Source organism: Aegilops tauschii, chromosome 1, assembly GCF_002575655.3.
Source record: "Aegilops tauschii subsp. strangulata cultivar AL8/78 chromosome 1, Aet v6.0, whole genome shotgun sequence".
Classification (NCBI taxonomy): Eukaryota; Viridiplantae; Streptophyta; class Magnoliopsida; order Poales; family Poaceae; genus Aegilops; species Aegilops tauschii.
The window spans coordinates 417,778,191-417,796,521 of NC_053035.3; positions in this window are offsets into that span (position 1 = coordinate 417,778,191).

An 18,331-nucleotide genomic window follows, 5' to 3' on the forward strand; every position below is an offset into this window, starting at 1 on the left:
AATCGTGCCATAAACAATTTGCTCTTTGTGTTTGTCTAGCCATATTAGTTGATACTGAAGTATATGAGACACCAAATAAGCAATAAGCACAAGTATCTGATTCAAACAACAATAAGGTTAGGGGCAGCTACCCCCCTAAGCAGAGATACTGTACTGTATTGATTTTTACTAGGCTAGTCCAAAGTCGGGGGATTAACTATGTAAAATAAACTAGTTTGTCATATACTTCATTGATGCATATACTTTTACTCTTAACACGCGATTTCTTCGATTCAAAGAAATTTCACAGAATTTCCGGAGGATTGGATTCTTAGGAATTATTTATATATAGGTTGTTTCGTTTGCAAATTGGAATCCCTAGCAAATTTCCAAAGGAATCTTTTGCACTCTACTTTGGAAGAAAATCCAACCCACTCAAACTTCTTGCCACAGTTCCATTATTTTCATGTGATCTCAAACAGTCTTTAAAGCAAATTTCCTACCGTTCTACAATCCTATAGTATTGAGTAGGACACAACACTATTATTTTTCTTTTTCTTGTTCTTGTGTTTCGAGAAGTCTATTAATCCAAGAGGCCCTGAATTATATATGATTGTCGCTTGATAGGCCCTCTTTGATTTAAATGATTTTTTGGAGGATTCTACATTAGTGATTTTTCCTACATGGGTTGTTTGATTAGTAGGATTACATATCGTAGGATTTTTCATCCTTAGGATTTATTTTTACTTGATTTCACAGGAACGTATACATGCTCTCCAACATCTTTGAAAGATCGCTATGCTTTTTCTTGCGCACAATCAAACATCATTTCAATCCATAGTACACAACATGGCATGACTCTCTATTTGTTTCTTTTCCTATTCATGCATTTTAACAACCCATGTGATCTGAACCAAAGACGCACAAAAAGCAAGTTCATTTCTCTAAAGTAAACTAAATACTTTATTAGTTGTCAAAAAAGTTTACGTTACTTATTCGCAAAAAAAATTGTCACTTTAACACTCATGTATGCATTTCATGTGAATTCAACATACATTTATTAGACATTCTAAGTTATAAAATCACCTATAATGAAAATGCCCACTTTGGATTCTAGAGATTTCATAGTTTATTTTTTTTACTATTCCCATCCTTAGGGAACTTCTTTTCTATACATGTCCTTTGGATCAAAGGAATGGTGCCACCCAAATTCTTATGGAATGGTTTTCTATGCCTCTATTCCATACATGTGGTAACCATACATGAGTGACAGACATGACTTTGCACCCGTCAGTGATAACAAAAATTACCACTGAAGGGCCTCCCTTGTTCATCAGTGGTAATGACATTCGAAAGCAAAAAAATATACCAATAGTCGGGCCCTGTCGAGCTGACTAGTAGGGTCACGAGGTCTGCCACATTCCTCTCCGTGTACTAACCTGTCACTATACCAATCATGGATATTATATTCAGGTAGTGGAATTTCATCATCTCCCGCACAATATACGTTTGCACACATATGTGTAGGATTCAGACTCTTTTTCTCTTCTTGTGTTCCATCTAGATGATCATTTCTACACTTTTCCTCTGTTTTGCACTTGCAAATATTCCTATGGTTTTTTTGCACCTATGTTCGTGATCCTGAGATCCAACGAGTCCCTAGAAGGGCCCGGAGGAAATAGTTTGGAGAATTATAGGATCTCTAGTCAACAAATTTCCTAATTAATTCTGCTAGAAATACATTTGCTATCATGTCATCGATTAGGCCTCTGTTGTTCAAGCTTGATTTGCTAAGCTACTCTCACTCACCATTTTATCCTTGTTACTTACTCCCTCCGTCCCATTATATATCACTTATTAGTTTTTTATATTTTCCCATGTGTAATGTGTATTCGAAATCGAAACGCAGTAAGCCAATGCATGTAGTAGCACTTATGACCAACAACACCATGAGCCAATGCATGAAGCCTTAATGACATCTCTCAAAACACACCCCCCCACCCATATGCTAGTTTGGAATAATACATTGTATATTGTGGGACAGAGGAAGTAATTCAAAGGCTCTTATATTATGGGACGGACTGACGGAAGGAGTACTATCTAAGCATTGTAGATGGCATGTTACACTGGTTTGGTGACCTAACCTTAGGCTTTGTTTAGCAGAAAGGCTGATTCACTAGCGAGACAATAAAAGGTTCGGGCAATATAAGGTCGGAGGCAATATTATAGCGAATAGCATATTAATGGGTTATTGTGATTTGTAAATTAGTAATGATAGCTTATGCATTGGAACTAGCAATAGTGTTTCGATGATTTTGATGGACTAACCAGTGAGGCTTAGTTTAGCAAAACTATTATGGCAACATGGTAATAACCCATATATGGTTTTTGAAACATACATGTGCTTGTTAATAGCTAGGCTCAAAATTTACTCATGAGCGTCTCACTAATAATTAGCTTTGTTATGTGATCTGATCTACACGTTCTTAATGCCAAGCATGTCATGCTTCAGGAGTTGTGAATTGTTGTTGCACGGATTTTGATGCTTAACTTTATGACTACATTACCAAAGTACTAGTAAAAAAGGTATAGCTTTGTATATGAATTGAATAGGTACTCCGTTTGTAACATATTTATTCATTAAAAAGTCGTTAAAAGCGGGTAGCTAGGATGATAGGATCGTTGCTATCCACACATTAATAACAACGGGTAATACTTCCAAATTTCACATAGTTATTAATATGAGTCAATGGAACATACGATTACAACATATCTTGTGTAGATTGAGATCAGGCAACCATTCGTCAACTGCAACCCAGAAGTCCCAAAGAACAGCCAACTATGTGGGTATTCCCTTAGATCGAGCAACAATATGGATTTACTCTCAGATGTCTTATGTCCGCACACCCTCTTGTTCCAAATGTGCATGCACGTACTCTCACCAAATGCTCGTACTGTTCAATATGATCTCAAATTTAATGCATGTGCTTGATCCTATTTAATTTTTATGTTTGATTCTAAGGTGTGATTGGGCACTCTACTACCCGAGCTGCTGGAAGGGATGGTGAACTTCTTGCGGGACAACGAAGCGGCCCATCTGATTCTGTTCCTCCTAGCTAGCAAGCCATGGAAGAACACCATCAAACTTCCACCCAACACGCTCGGCTATGGGTCGATCACAATTCCCACCTTTGCAGGCAAATCATGCTTCTCGAGAACAAAAACGACTGTACACTATGCACGTTCATCAACAATGGTTCATCTCCGCCCATATCCGCTGACGAGACTATGAGAAAAGACGCCACTTCCCGCAAACCTAACCCAAACGAGATGATTTCCATGCTGACCACGTATGAGGTGGTCGTCAGATGAGGAGGCCATTGTGAAGGCGGTGCCAGGGGACGAGGTGCTTCGATTTGAGGCCTTCCATGAAAAATCTTGGGTCCATGCCATAGCACCACCACCTCGGTGATGTCTCTCATCCCTCTCTCATGTTTGTACAATTCTTTCTCTTGTCTCTAATTTATCTCGACTGGGTGCTAAGGTCCATATTTTTTTACTATATGTTGTTGTTGATTTTGATGTTGGTCACTTCATGATGATTGGATAAGTAGTGTAAATTGGATATTTAATCCTTGAGTTATGCATAAAAATGTACAAATTTGAGTTGCGTGCGTGTTTTATAGCCACTCTACTGCATTAAAGTTAGAATTAGACTCTACTACCAAATGATTTGATGCAGTTTGTACATGGCGGGATGCTATTACATCAATTTTATCAATCAAATCAACTATATTGTTCCCATCATTGATGTGATTACCTGTTCATCGGATAATAAATGTGATCAGCATCATGCATATGTGTAAGGGCAAACATATTAGAAGAGAAGGTTGGATGCATGTCTTGGAGTTTAGCACTCAGGGGGAGATTCACACAAGAGAACTGAAAATCACCTAGAAAGATATGCCAGATGAGCGGAACACTTGATTTAGTTCATTTGAATAAATACAAATATGATAGAGTGGTTGATTGTATTACAAAAGGTGGTTCAGAAATGATAATGACTTACCTTCATCTTAATTTGGTTGATTTTCTTTATTACAATTTCACTTATGAATTTGTACATTTTGCCATGTACACCATCTATTTGTAGTTGTGCTAATCCATTTGGCTTACACACCAACTATATTTCTTGGTCAAGGTATGCGGAGATTTTCATATACACCATTCGCTAGCATGCCTAAGGGTGGTACAAGTTTACCACGTTGTTAGGCTATATAATATTTGATACCCTCATGGTTCCATATGTGTACGTTTTTAATACGATCTCTTTGTATTTCATTTCCTCCAATTTGCAAATTGGGTGATTATGCAATGTAAATTTGAACAAGTAACGATAAACATGATGTGTTTTACCTACCAAGTTATTCGCAAAATGTAGGCTCCACTACAACCGTACTACTTGCCTTGTGAGAAATAATGATAGTGTGTGAAGTATTCCATGGTGTATAGTTTGTGCATCTACTTTCCATTTCATATTAGTGTCACAATTTGCATCTCTAGGCCTAACAACGCCAACGAGTCGAGGAGTTGCCGCATGCAATGAAGTGTGTGAGTTCGTGAGCAATCTCAGCGTGCACAAGCTCACAATTTCTTTATATAGGTGAATTCATTGAAAATATTGATGGGGCTGGCTTGAATTGTTATGTTGTGGTGTTGCGTGACATTAAGAATCGGCAACTCCATTTCCAGTAAGTGTTGTTGCGTCATGAGTAGCTGGAAACTGACGAGGAGGCTCTAAAAGTGCAGCAATTGCTTCCTAGTAGGTTTTGGTGATATATATGGCAACTTGATTAGACGGACCAGTGTTTACAATAAGTACTTTTTAGGATAAGTCCCAAAAGGGAAAAGGTTGGAAGATGGTTGTTGCCCCCCCCCACCCACCCCAAATTTGAAGTCCAAGTGTTGGAAAGGTAAGGAAATTTTTCATAGATTTTAGGGCAGCTCCAACGAGCTGATGCATTTGGTCTGCGCGTGTCGGTTTGGGTCGAAATGGACCAAAATGCCGGCCCAACACGCCGATGCAAACCCAAATATCATCCGCTCGTTGTCCATGTGGATGCATTTCCGACCCAAATGTGTGCCCAATTTGCGTCCACATGGACACGAGACGGAAGCGCCGCACGTCCACTTGGTGTCTACCTCAGTCCCACCTTTCGGCCGCCCAACCACCTCACCGGTCACAATCAATGCGTACCTACCACCTTGGGCCCGCATGGCAGCCAGTGGAAGCATATGGAGTCCATGCTTTTTAAATTGCAAGCATGCGCGGGGGGAGGGGGTGTTGGGGAACGTAGTAATTTCAAAAAAAATCCGACGCACACACAAGATCATGGTGATGCATAGCAACGAGAGGGGAGAGTGTTGTCAATGTACCCTCGTAGACTGAAAGCGGAAGCGTTAGCACAACGTGGTTGATGTAGTCGTATGTCTTCACGATCCGACCGATCAAGTACCGAACGCACGGCACCTCCGAGTTCAGCACACGTTCAGCCCGATGACGTCCCTCGAACTCTGATCCAGCCGAGTGTTGAGGGAGAGTTTCGTCAGCATGACGGCGTGGTGACGATGATGATGTTCTACCGACGCAAGGCTTCGCCTAAGCACCTCTACAGTATTATCGAGGTGGACTATGGTGGAGGGGGGCACCGCACACGGCTAAAAGATCAAACGATCAATTGTTGTGTCTCTAGGGTGCCCCCCTGCCCCCGTATATAAAGGAGCAAGGGGGAGAGGTGCGGCCGGCCAGGAGGGGCGCGCCAGGAGGAGTCCTACTCCCACCGGGAGTAGGACTCCCTCCCCTTTCCTTGTTGGACTAGGAGTGGAGGGGGAAAGAGGAGGGAGAGAGGAAGGAAAGGGGGGCACCGCCCCCCTCTCCTTGTCCTATTCGGACTAGGGGGGAGGGGCGCACGGCCCTGCCCTGGCCGCCTCTCCTCTCTTCCACTAAGGCCCACTATGGCCCATTAAGCCCCCGGGGGGTTCCGGTAACCTCCCGGTACTCCGGTAAAATTCCGATTTCACCCGGAACACTTCCGATATCCAAACATAGGCTTCCAATATATCAATCTTCATGTCTCGACCATTTCGAGACTCCTCGTCATGTCCGTGATCACATCCGGGACTCCGAACAACCTTCGGTACATCAAAACATATAAACTCATAATATAACTGTCATCGAAACTTTAAGCGTGCGGACCCTACGGGTTCGAGAACTATGTAGACATGACCGAGACACGTCTCCGGTCAATAACCAATATCGGAACCTGGATGCTCATATTGGCTCCCACATATTCTATGAAGATCTTTATCGGTCAGACCGCATAACAACATACGTTGTTCCCTTTGTCATCGGTATGTTACTTGCCCGAGATTCGATCGTCGGTATCTCAATACCTAGTTCAATCTCGTTACCGGCAAGTCTCTTTAATCGTTCCATAATACATCATCCCGCAACAAACTCATTAGTTGCAATGCTTGCAAGGCTTAAGTGATGTGCATTACCGAGAGGGCCCAGAGATACCTCTCCGACAATTGGAGTGACAAATCCTAATCTCGAAATACGCCAACCCAACAAGTACCTTCGGAGACACCTGTAGAGCACCTTTATAATCACCCAGTTATGTTGTGACGTTTGGTAGCACACAAAGTGTTCCTCCGGTAAACAGGAGTTGCATAATCTCATAGTCATAGGAACACGTATAAGTCATGAAGAAAGCAATAGCAACATACTAAACGATCGAGTGCTAAGCTAACGGAATAGATCAAGTCAATCACATCATTCTCCTAATGATGTGATCCCGTTAATGAAATGACAACTCATGTCTATGGCTACGAAACATAACCATCTTTGATCAACGAGCTAGTCAAGTTGAGGCATACTAGTGACACTCTGTTTGTCTATGTATTCACACATGTATGTTTCCGGTTAATACAATTCTAGCATGAATAATAAACATTTATCATGATATAAGAAAATAAATAATAACTTTATTATTGCCTCTATGGCATATTTCCTTCAGTCTCCCACTTGCACTAGAGTCAATAATCTAGATTACACAGTAATGATGTAACACCCATGGAGCCTTGGTGCTGATCATCTTTTGCTCGTGGAAGAGGCTTAGTCAACGGGTCTGCAACATTCAGATCCGTATGTATCTTGCAAATTTCTATGTCTCCCACCTGGACTAAATCTCGGATGGAATTGAAGCGTCTCTTGATGTGCTTGGTTCTCTTGTGAAATCTGGATTCCTTCGCCAAGGCAATTGCACCAGTATTGTCACAAAAGATTTTCATTGGACCCGATGCACTAGGTATGACACCTAGATCGGATATGAACTCCTTCATCCAGACTCCTTCATTTGCTGCTTCCGAAGCAGCTACGTATTCCGCTTCACACGTAGATCCCGCCACGACGCTTTGTTTAGAACTGCACCAACTGACAGCTCCACCGTTCAATGTAAACACGTATCCGGTTTGCGATTTAGAATCGTCCGGATCAGTGTCAAAGCTTGCATCAACGTAACCATTTACGATGAGCTCTTTGTCACCTCCATAAACGAGAAACATATCCTTAGTCCTTTTCAAGTATTTCAGGATGTTCTTGACCATTGTCCAGTGATCCACTCCTGGATTACTTTGGTACCTCCGTGCTAGACTTATAGCAAGGCACACATCAGGTCTGGTACACAGCATTGCATACATGATAGAGCCTATGGCTGAAGCATAGGGAACATCTTTCATCTTCTCTCTATCTTCTGCAGTGGTCGGGCATTGAGTCTTACTCAACTTCACACCTTGTAACACGGGCAAGAACCCTTTCTTTGCTTGATCCATTTTGAACTTCTTCAAAACTTTGTCAAGGTATGTGCTTTGTGAAAGTCCAATTAAGCGTCTTGATCTATCTCTATAGATCTTGATGCCCAATATATACGCAGCTTCACCGAGGTCTTTCATTGAAAAACTCTTATTCAAGTATCCCTTTATGCTATCCAGAAATTCTATATCATTTCCAATCAGCAATATGTCATCCACATATAATATCAGAAATGCTACAGAGCTCCCACTCACTTTCTTGTAAATACAGGCTTCTCCAAAAGTCTGTACAAAACCAAATGCTTTGATCACACTATCAAAGCGTTTATTCCAACTCCGAGAGGCTTGCACCAGTCCATAAATGGATCGCTGGAGCTTGCACACTTTTTTAGCTCCCTTTGGATCGACAAAACCTTCCAGTTGCATCATATACAACTCTTCTTCCAGAAATCCGTTCAGGAATGCAGTTTTGACATCCATTTGCCAAATTTCATAATCATAAAATGCGGCAATTGCTAACATGATTCGGACAGACTTAAGCATCGCTACGGGTGAGGTCTCATCGTAGTTAATCCCTTGAACTTGTCGAAAACCTTTTGCAACAAGTCGAGCTTTATAGACAGTAACATTACCGTCAGCGTCAGTCTTCTTCTTGAAGATCCATTTATTCTCAATTGCTTGCCGATCATCGGGCAAGTCAACCAAAGTCCACACTTTGTTCTCATACATGGATCCCATCTCAGATTTCATGGCTTCAAGCCATTTTGCGGAATCTGGGCTCACCATCGCTTCTTCATAGTTCGTAGGTTCGTCATGGTCTAGTAACATAACCTCCAGAACAGGATTACCGTACCACTCTGGTGTGGATCTTACTCTGGTTGACCTACGAGGTTCAGTAATAACTTGATCTGAAGTTCCATGATCATCATCATTAACTTCCTCACTAATTGGTATAGGCGTCGCAGAAACTGGTTTCTGCGATGAACTACTTTCCAATAAGGGAGCAGGTACAATTACCTCATCAAGTTCTACTTTCCTCCCACTCACTTCTTTCGAGAGAAACTCCTTCTCCAGAAAAATTCCGAATTTAGCAACAAAAGTCTTGCCTTCGGATCTGTGATAGAAGGTGTACCCAACAGTCTCCTTTGGGTATCCTATGAAGACACATTTCTCCGATTTGGGTTCGAGCTTATCAGGTTGAAGCTTTTTCACATAAGCATCGCAGCCCCAAACTTTAAGAAACGACAACTTTGGTTTCTTGCCAAACCACAGTTCATAAGGCGTCGTCTCAACGGATTTTGATGGTGCCCTATTTAACGTGAATGCAGCCATCTCTAAAGCATAACCCCAAAACGATAGCGGTAAATCAGTAAGAGACATCATAGATCGCACCATATCTAGTAAAGTACGATTACGACGTTCGGACACACCATTACGCTGTGGTGTTCCCGGTGGCGTGAGTTGTGAAACTATTCCGCATTGTTTCAAATGAAGACCAAACTCATAACTCAAATATTCTCCTCCACGATCAGATCGTAGAAACTTTATTTTCTTGTTACGATGATTTTCAACTTCACTCTGAAATTCTTTGAACTTTTCAAATGTTTCAGACTTATGTTTCATTAAGTAGATATACCCATATCTGCTTAAATCATCTGTGAAGGTGAGAAAATAACGATATCCACCACGAGCCTCAACATTCATCAGACCACATACATCTGTATGTATGATTTCCAACAAATCTGTTGCTCTCTCCATAGTTCCGAAGAACGGCGTTTTAGTCATCTTGCCCATGAGGCACGGTTCGCAAGTACCAAGTGATTCATAATCAAGTGGTTCTAAAAGTCCATCAATATGGAGTTTCTTCATGCGCTTTACACCGATATGACCTAAACGGCAGTGCCACAAATAAGTTGCACTATCATTATCAACTCTGCATCTTTTGGCTTCAATACTATGAATATGTGTATCACCACTATCGAGATTCAACAAAAATGGCCCACTCTTCAAGGGTGCATGACCATAAAAGATATTACTCATATAAATAGAACAACCATTATTCTTTGATTTAAATGAATAACCGTCTCGCATCAAACAAGATCCAGATATAATGTTCATGCTTAACGCTGGCACCAAATAACAATTATTTAGGTCTAAAACTAATCCCGAAGGTAGATGTAGAGGTAGCGTGCCAACCGCGATCACATCGACTTTGGAACCATTTCCCACGCGCATCGTCACCTCGTCCTTAGCCAATCTTCGCTTAATCCGTAGCCCCTGCTTTGAGTTGCAAATATTAGCAACAGAACCAGTATCAAATACCCAGGTGCTACTGCGAGCATTAGTAAGGTACACATCAATCACATATACCTTTGTTCACCTTGCCATCCTTCTTATCCGCCAAATACTTGGGGCAGTTCCGCTTCCAGTGACCAGTCTGCTTGCAGTAGAAGCACTCAGTCTCAGGCTTAGGTCCAGACTTGGGTTTCTTCTCCTGAACAGCAACTTTCTTGTTGTTCTTCTTGAAGTTCCCCTTCTTCTTCCCTTTGCCCTTTTTCTTGAAACTGGTGGTCTTATTGACCATCAACACTTGATGCTCCTTTTTGATTTCTACCTCCGCGGCCTTTAGCATTGCAAAGAGCTCGGGAATCGTCTTATCCATCCCTTGCATGTTATAGTTCATCATGAAGCTCTTGTAGCTTGGTGGCAGTGATTGAAGAATTCTGTCAATGACGCTATCATCCGGAAGATTAACTCCCAGTTGAATCAAGTGATTGTTATACCCAGACATTTTGAGTATATGCTCACTGACAGAACTATTCTCTTCTATCTTGCAGCTGTAGAACTTATTGGAGACTTCATATCTCTCAATCCGGGCATTTGCTTGAAATATTAACTTCAACTCCTGGAACATCTCATATGCTCCATGACGTTCAAAACGTCGTTGAAGACCCGGTTCTAAGCCGTAAAGCATGGCACACTAAACTATCGAGTAGTCATCAGCTTTGCTCTGCCAGACGTTCATAACATCTGGTGTTGCTCCTGCAGCAGGTCTGGCACCCAGCGGTGCTTCTAGGACGTAATTCTTCTGTGCAGCAATGAGGATAATCCTCAAGTTACAGACCCAGTCCGTGTAATTGCTACCATCATCTTTCAACTTTGCTTTCTCAAGGAACGCATTAAAATTCAACAGAACAACAGCACGGGCCATCTATCTACAATCAACATAGACAAGCAAGATACTATCAGGTACTAAGTTCACGATAAATTTAAGTTCAATTAATCATATTACTTAAGAACTCCCACTTAGATAGACATCCCTCTAATCCTCTAAGTGATCACGTGATCCATATCAACTAAAACATGTCCGATCATCACGTGAGATGGAGTAGTTTCAACGGTGAACATCACTATGTTGATCATATCCACTATATGATTCACGCTCGACCTTTCGGTCTCCGTGTTCCGAGGCCATATCTGTTATATGCTAGGCTCGTCAAGCTTAACCTGAGTATTCCGCGTGTGCAACTGTTTTGCACCCGTTGTATTTGAACGTACAGCCTATCACACCCGATCATCACGTGGTGTCTCAACACGAAGAACTTTCGCAACGGTGCATACTCAGGGAGAACACTTATACTTTGATAATTTAGTGAGGGATCATCTTATAATGCTAACCGTCAATCAAAGCAAGATAAGATGCATAAAAGATAAACATCACATGCAATCAATATAAGTGATATGATATGGCCATCATCATCTGTGTGCTTGTGATCTCCATCTCCGAAGCACCGTCATGATCACCATCGTCACCGGCGCGACACCTTGATCTCCATCGTAGCATCATTGTCGTCTCGCCAATCTTTATGCTTCTACGACTATCGCTACCGCTTAGTGATAAAGTAAAGCATTACAGGGCGATTGCATTGCATACAATAAAGCGACAACCATATGGCTCCTGCCAGTTGCCGATAACTCAGTTACAAAGCATTGTCATCTCATACAATAAAATTTAGCATCATGTCTTGACCATATCACATCACAACATGCCCTGCAAAAACAAGTTAGACGTCCTCTACTTTGTTGTTGCAAGTTTTACATGGCTGCTACGGGCTTAGCAAGAACCGTTCTCACCTACGCATCAAAACCACAACGATAGTTTGTCAAGTTGGTGTTGTTTTAACCTTCGCAAGGACCGGGCGTAGCCACACTCGGTTCAACTAAAGTTGGAGAAACTGACACCCGCCAGCCACCTCTGTGCAAAGCACGTCGGAAGAACCAGTCTCACGTAAGCGTACGCGTAATGTCGGTCCGGGCCGCTTCATCCAACAACACCGCCGAACCAAAGTATGACATGCTGGTAAGCAGTATGACTTATATCGCCCACAACTCACTTGTGTTCAACTCGTGCATATAACATCAACGCATAAAACCTGGCTCGGATGCCACTGTTGGGGAACGTAGTAATTTCAAAAAAATTCCTACGCACACGCAAGATCATGGTGATGCATAGCAACGAGAGGGGAGAGTGTTGTCCACGTACCCTCGTAGACCGAAAGCGGAAGCGTTAGCACAACGCGGTTGATGTAGTCGTACGTCTTCACGATCCGACCGATCAAGTACCGAACGCACGGCACCTCTGAGTTCAGCACACGTTCAGCCCGATGACGTCCCTCGAACTCCGATCCAGCCGAGTGTTGAGGGAGAGTTTCGTCAGCACGACGGCGTGGTGACGATGATGATGTTCTACCGACGCAGGGCTTCGCCTAAGCACCGCTACAGTATTATCGAGGTGGACTATGGTGGAGGAGGGCACCGCACACGGCTAAAAGATCAAACGATCAATTGTTGTGTCTCTAGGGTGCCCCCCTGCCCCCGTATATAAAGGAGCAAGGGGAGAGGTGCGGCCGGCCAGGAGGGGCGCGCCAGGAGGAGTCCTACTCCCTCCCCTTTCCTTGTTGGACTAGGAGTGGAGGGGGAAAGAGGAGGGAGAGAGGAAGGAAAGGGGGGCGCCGCCCCCCTCTCCTTGTCCTATTCAGACTAGGGGGGAGGGGAGCACGGCTGAAAGGATCGATATAGTTGACTAGAGGGGGGTGAATAGGCAACTAACAATTTTTAGCTTTTCTTTACCAAATTAAACTTTGCATCAAAGTAGGTTGTCTAGATATGCAACTAAGTGAGCAACCTATATGATGCAATGACAACAAGCACGCAAGCAAGCAAGAGATATAACACAAGTAAACTTGCGAAAGTAAAGGTACGAGATAACCAAGAGTGGAGCCGGTGAAGACGAGGATGTGTTACCGAAGTTCCTTCCTTTTGAGGGGAAGTACGTCTCCGTTGGAGCGGTGTGGAGGCACAATGCTCCCCAAGAAGCCACTAGGGCCACCGTATTCTCCTCACGCCCTCACACAATGCGAGATGTCGTGATTCCACTATTGGTGCCCTTGAAGGCGGCGACCGGACCTTTACAAACAAGGTTGGGGCAATCTCCACAACTTAATTGGAGGCTCCCAACGACACCACAAAGCTTCACGACAATGGACTATGGCTCCGCGGTGACCTCAACCTTCTAGGGTGCTCAAACACCCAAGAGTAACAAGATCCGCTAGGGATAAGTGGGGGGAATCAAATTTCTCTTGGTGGAAGTGTAGATCGGGGCCTTCTCAACCAATCCCGAGCAAATCAACAAGTTTGATTGGCTAGGGAGAGAGATCGGCGAAATGGAGCTTGGAGCAACAATGGAGCTTTTGGGGGAAGAGGTAGGTCAACTATGGGGAAGAAGACCTCTTTATATAGTGGGGAGAACAATCCAACCGTTACCTCCCACAACAGCCCCGCAGAGGGCGGTACTACCGCATAAGACAGCGGTACTACCGCTGAGACCAGCGGTACTACCGCCCCCACGGCGGTACTACCGTGGAGATTGGAGGGCAGGGGAGATATGGACATGGGCGGTACTGCCGCGGTGGTAGGATGGTACTACCGCTTAAGAGCGGTACTGCCGCTCTACTGCCGCTGCGAAGTACCGCACAATCCGACACGAAAAAAGACCTCTCGAGTCGACGCGGTAGGGGCCTGGTACCGTAGCGGTACTACTGCTGAGGACCCACTAGCGGTACTACCGCTGCGGAGCGGTACTGCCGCTTGTGACCCCTAAGCGGTACAACCGCTGGGTACCGCGGTACTACCGCTGGGACCAGACTCAGCCCAAAGAGAGAGGAAAGAAAACTCCAATGAAGCGGAAAGGCTCAGAGGGTGTAAAGAGGATGTGTACGTGTTGATTCCACCCTAACCTTACCAAAGCGGGCCCCCTCTTGATAGTACGGTGACTCCTACGAAACTAATCCACCAAAAGAAGCGAAAGAGCTACACCGTCTTGAATGACACTCCGAGGGGAAAGAAATCGTCTCATGCCAAATGATGAATCTCTGAAATGCTCAAAGCAAACGATTAGTCCGCAAACATGTTGTCATCAATCACCAAAACTACATCTAGAGAGATATGCCTTAACAGCGGCCCTGCCCTGGCCGCCTCTCCTCTCTTCCACTAAGGCCCACTATGGCCCATTAAGCCCCCGGGGGTTCCGGTAACCTCCCGGTACTCCGGTAAAATTCCGATTTCACCCGGAACACTTCCGATATCCAAACATAGGCTTCCAATATATCAATCTTCATGTATCGACCATTTCGAGACTCCTCGTCATGTCCGTGATCACATCTGGGACTCCGAACAACCTTCGGTACATCAAAACATATAAACTCATAATATAACTGTCATCGAAACTTTAAGCGTGCGGACCCTACGGGTTCGAGAACTATGTAGACATGACCGAGACACGTCTCCGGTCAATAACCAATAGCGGAACCTGGATGCTCATATTGGCTCCCACATATTCTACGAAGATCTTTATCGGTCAGACCGCATAACAACATACGTTGTTCCCTTTGTCATCGGTATGTTACTTGCCCGAGATTCGATCGTCGGTATCTCAATACCTAGTTCAATCTCGTTACCGGCAAGTCTCTTTACTCATTCCGTAATACATCATCCCGCAACAAACTCATTAGTTGCAATGCTTGCAAGGCTTAAGTGATGTGCATTACCGAGAGGGCTCAGAGATACCTCTCCGACAATCGGAGTGACAAATCCTAATCTCGAAATGCGCCAACCCAACAAGTACCTTCGGAGACACCTGTAGAGCACCTTTATAATCACCCAGTTACGTTGTGACGTTTGGTAGCACACAAAGTGTTCCTCCGGTAAACGGGAGTTGCATAATCTCATAGTCATAGGAACATGTATAAGTCATGAAGAAAGCAATAGCAACATACTAAACGATCGAGTGCTAAGCTAACGGAATGGGTCAAGTCAATCACATCATTCTCCTAATGATGTGATCCTGTTAATCAAATGACAACTCATGTCTATGGCTAGGAAACATAACCATCTTTGATCAACGAGCTAGTCAAGTAGAGGCATACTAGTGACACTCTGTTTGTCTTTGTATTCACACATGTATTATGTTTCCGGTTAATACAATTCTAGCATGAATAATAAACATTTATCATGATATAAGGAAATAAATAATAACTTTATTATTGCCTCTAGGGCATATTTCCTTCAGGGGGCTCATCCACTTCTTCTTCCTCCCGTCCACATCTAGCCACACATGCCCCCTCGCTGGCAGACAGGAACCATAGCCATGCCGGGCTTCTTTGGCAAAGGAAAGGGAAGGCCAGCTCGTCACGCGGTTCGGTGAGGTGGACGCTAGTGCCAGCGGTGGGCAGGGCTCGTCGGCCACGAGATAGGTTGTGCATCCCGGTGCACTGCGCGCGGTACCACTAGGAGTACCGTGTCCTGCTGCCGTGGGCGGACATCAACCTCCCCCACGGCTAGCACCTCGACCCGCACCGCATTCCGGTGCCAGTCGTGTCGCAGTCCCCGTGCGCGTGCAGAGGAGATCCGCAAACGTCGTGCTCTCCTGACGCCAGAGCAGCGCCATGACCCAGTGTACGCGCTAGACTCCCTCAACTGGGACGTCTGCTTCGCCATTGAGCACGACATGCACTGTCGCGCCGCTGTTAAGAGCGACGACGGCTTTGCACCGCCTTCCCCAATGGTGGCGCTGGACGAGGATGCCAGGCAGTTTACTTGGCCGCCCTCGAGGAGCCCTACCAGCACGCCCTCAAGGAGTCCAAGCAGGAGGAGGACGCCCCTGGCCTGGCCTCGAGGAGGCGTTGCAGCTCTCGGTGGCGGGGGACTGCGTGTACCATCCACCACCATCGCCACCACCAGTGTAGCCCAAGCCCGAACCCACGCCGGGACCACCCGCCGCCACGAAGAGGTACCAGTGGCAGGACATGGTGCAGGAGTGGGTCAGCTTGCCGGCCGTGTGGCTGAGCATGATGGAGGAGCGGGAGGTGGCCTACCTATCCCAGTGGAGGGCCTGTGTGCTGGCGGAGGAGTGGGCCGACGGGGAGCTGCACATGCAGCTAGAGCTAGAGGAGGAGCGCCGGCAATGGTGGGCATGGGAGGAGGAGGAGGAGCGGCGGGAGCGCGAGCAAGAGGAGCGCACGTCGCGCAGCACAGCCGTTGGTGTAGCAGACGGCGCTGGCGACCTACCAGCGGGCATTCCTGTGGGCGGAGCGGCCGGTCTTCTTAGACCTCACCCGCTCAGACTCCGAGGACGGCGCATAGGGCTGCGGGCTACGGCGGCTGGGAGGCGACGTTTTTAAAAGTTTTTACTAATGTTTAATTACGTTTGAAGTGGACTTTGGCGGGGCGGTTTTAAATGTTTAATTATATTTTATTAATTTGCATATTTTTATATTATAATATTTTATGCCTATTTTGTTTTTTTAACCACGAGAACTAATGCGTTGGCTGCGTTGGGTGTATCAGCCGACCCAAATCCAAAACCGGACACGCGCGGTAGCTCGACCAACCCAAACTAATGCGTCGGCCGGTTGGAGTTGCCCTTAGTGATCCAAGAACATGTTAAGTCCGTATGTACGTCGATGCTATCAAAAGGGATCAAGCTTGCTAGGAGATAAGTTTCTTGCAAAGTGCTTAAAGATCAAACTCTAAATCCAGTTAAATTGTACCTCCACCATTTTCCTATTATTCGTCATATTTTACCTAGTTCGGAGACTTTTTTTCATTTATACAGTTCACATTCATTTGGAGCCTTTGACTCCACTTAGAGAGATGGTCGTTGCAAACTCAGATCTACCGTCACCGGAAATCAGATATCAAAAGGCCTCCTCTGCAAGTTGTCGCCATTGCCGAGGAAATGGAGCCATGGCCGTTGGCCGCGGCAAGAGGAGGCGACCCAGAAAGAGTTGATTGGGGCTTCGTCAGCATCGCCCTCACGTACGACACGGGGGCTCTTCCTGCTAAGGAGAACGAACGAGTACTTGGTATAATTAGTTCAATCCTGTCAGCAGCTGATGCACCTGCTGGCCGATATGTGTGGCTTTTGGCTCCTCGTGACATTTGTAACATCCTTGTAAACATTGTTGTGCAATAACGCTCGTGGTTCTCATACTTTATCTTCTTACAAAACGATGAAAGTTTTAGATGTGTTCTAAGTCAAACCTCATTCTGTCTGACCAAGCTTATACAAAAATATGGCAACATCTAAAACACATTATTTGCTTCATTAGATTCCTTATTGTAAAAATAGATATTTTTTTCGAAAAGGGGGACTCCCCGGCCTCTGCATCAGAACGATGCATACGGCCAACATTGTAAAAATAGATATTCTTATATATTTGACATTGCATATCTTATCAGAATTTTCAAATGGGTGTGACTAGATCTTAGTCGACTGTGACTTAACCAAGTTAGTCTCAGTCAAGTGACACGGCATGTAAAAAGGAAGAAAGAAAAATTAGATTTTGCTTCACGTAAGATCTCATTAATATAACATCGACTGATATTCCGTTAAGTCTCAGTCGACTGAGATTTAGCAATCATGTTTTTAAATTTAAAAGTTTGACTTGGACAACCCTAGAACTTCAATTATTTCGGAACGGAGGATGGAGTGGAAAAAAACAGCATTTCCAATGTCTAGCAACGTATTGACAGGCCAAGATACGTAATGCACCGATACCTTCTATGTTACGGCCCAGCCTACAGCCCCTACCGCACCAGCCCACACCAGCGGTCAGGCCCAAGAGAAGAACGGACGAGCCCGCAAGCCCAGCAAGCGGTACGGAGGCCCAGAATGGATGACCTAGCTACTTAAGCCAGCAGGGGGGCCGGACAGAGGCAGAAACGAGACACTGGCGGCGGCGGCTCTCACTCCCGATCCCTTTCTTCCTTGTATCCCATGAACCCTAGATCGAAAAATCTCCAATTCCTCTGTACTCCGCCTGTGATTGAGTTAAATTACCTAGTGGGAGCGTAACATTTGGTATCAGCAGCCTTTCCACCCACCACCTCAACCCTGGCCGGTCGATTTCCTTCGATCATC